A 2,323-nucleotide genomic window follows, 5' to 3' on the forward strand; every position below is an offset into this window, starting at 1 on the left:
TATGGTCACTTCTACTACTACAGCCAACGATTCAAGTCAACGCACTAGACAGCCATTATGTCCCCACACAAAAAACGGTCCCACGTGGACTATGTTGACACTAGTAAGAAACAATTATGAACTTTTCTTTTAATTACATTTTTTTTAAATATGTATTTTTGATAAGGTTCGTTTTTTCAAGAACCGAAACATGTTAAATATCTCTGAGAAAATTATAAATTAAAATTTATTTTATATAGTGACGTTTTCAAACTTCTTTTTTATAATATATATATATATATATATATATATATATATATATATATATATATATATGTATGTATGTATGTATGTATGTATGTATGTATGTATGTATGTATGTATGTATGTATGTATGTATAATTGAAGTAGTTTTACTAAATATAGTAAAGAAATTGTGTTTCCTTTATACTAAGAAATATGCAATGATCTATTTTGACCTGCAACAGAATTTCAAGAACTAAGTCTATAAGGATTGGTGAAGTTCCTATTATGACCTCTGGGAAATATCAAAAGTTAGTGTTCTGATGAAATATTCCTTGTCATTATCAGTTTATCTTTAAAACAATTCATGCCTTGTTAAACACCCCAGATTGGAGATAGGTAATTCTTTGTTTTATGACACCAGCAAGTCTGATTACATGTCTACATTATTGTGCTGAAGTATTATCTGAATAATAGGAATTTAACTTGCCTTTTGTAATTTTCTATTAACAATGTTTCAAACTGTTGTATATCATCTAGTTTTTATTTATTTTTATTTATTTATTATTATTTTGTGTGTGTGTGTGGGGGAGGGGTCTCTATTAAAGGAAATGTAGAAATAAGGACACACTTACTTTGAGATGAAATCAGAACAGAGTATCCAGCTTTGCTTTACAAGGATCAGCAGAACTTGATGGTCATACCCACATGTGTACACTAACTCAATCTCTGGCCAGAAACTTCTCTGTCTCGGAGATTCCTTCCACATGTCTGTTCTTTTCAATGTTCTGACAAACAAAGAGGCTATTCAAATGCCTCACTTCTTGATGTGACATCACTTTCTCTCACTTCTGGCTTGAATGTCTCCCTTCCTCTCTCACTTCCAGTTCCAACTTCTTCCTTTACGCCTCCACATTCCCCCCCCCCCACCTCCACACACATGTCAGTATCTTTTTTCATTAATATATGCAACAAACAACAGAGTACCAAGAACAAATTTCTATGGAACACTGGATGTCATTGTATAAGGCACAGAATGTTGTCCTAGTACTGTAGCCATCTCTCTATCAACCAATGACGAAAGATTTCATCCAGCTATAGAAGCTAGCCTTCTAGGCCAATGCAGAGAGCTTTACCATAGGTTGTTTGCATAGGGCAGAATCACAAGTCTTGGCAAAGATGAGATAGATAACATTCACCAATAAACTGACATCTATGATTTAAATGATGTCTTCAAAAAATTTGATAAGCTGGTGACAGCAGCTAGAGTTCGGAAAAAAATTCAAACTGTGAGAATTGAATAAGATTTTGAGAGTCCCAAAGCCAGTTCCTCAAAAGTGGTTGGGTATCACACTGATACAGGACTTCATCAATTTTGTGATACAGCTAATGAAATTGACAGGTCAGTAATTGATAGGAAATGTGAGTTTGCCCATTTTGAACAGGGAAATGGCAGTTTTCCCATCTTTTGAAGTAATGTAGTTGTTAAGATAGAATTAGAGATGAGCAAAAGCTGGTACAGTAGAAAGATACCACCATATTTGAGAAGCAGATAAGTAACACCATAAAGGTCAGGAGAAGGATAGTTGTGCTTATGCTTGATATGGCTCCACAGTGTTGCAGGAATACATTCAACAGATGTTGTGGGATTTAATATAACTTGCGGTGAAGATGATACATTTGGATTTTCAACAGTAAAAATGCATGCAAACTTTGACAATAAACTTTGCACACACTTGGGGATTAGCAGTAATCTGATCTGTGAGGAAATTGTGGAGAGAGCCAGCTGGAGAGTGAGAGCTGTGTTTTGAATGCAAATATTTCCTGAACACTTTTCTATCTGAGTTGATTGTTATGTGTTGTTCAAACTGAAGCTCTGCATCTTTAGTCACCTGCTTGATATGGTTGAATGCTCTGTTGTGCCTTCTTTTATAATCCCCTGTTCTATATATTCTGTAGTCATGTTCAACTTTTCATTATTCTCTACTGGTAAGGAGTCTGTCTTCTAAACTGCACATTTGAAGTTTCTAATGTGTTTTATGTGGTACCAATACTGTGCATGTAGCCCAGATTGAATTGAAAATGTGTAGAAGAATCATAT

The 2,323-nt window shown here is 34.4% G+C and overlaps 1 long non-coding RNA gene across 1 annotated transcript in view; it reads right to left on the minus strand.

Moving 5' to 3' along the window:
* Positions 1 to 1,923, minus strand: part of LOC149133393 (uncharacterized) — a 23,693-nt gene extending 21,770 nt beyond the window's left edge. Inside the window, exon 1 of the long non-coding RNA XR_016243775.1 lies at positions 858 to 1,923. This is a non-coding gene — a long non-coding RNA (uncharacterized LOC149133393). The remainder of the gene's footprint in view (positions 1 to 857) is intronic.
* Positions 1,924 to 2,323: the final 400 nt, after the last annotated feature.

This window comes from Octopus bimaculoides, chromosome 11 (assembly GCF_046866305.1).
Source record: "Octopus bimaculoides isolate indiv1 chromosome 11, ASM4686630v1, whole genome shotgun sequence".
In the NCBI taxonomy this organism is placed as follows: Eukaryota; Metazoa; Mollusca; class Cephalopoda; order Octopoda; family Octopodidae; genus Octopus; species Octopus bimaculoides.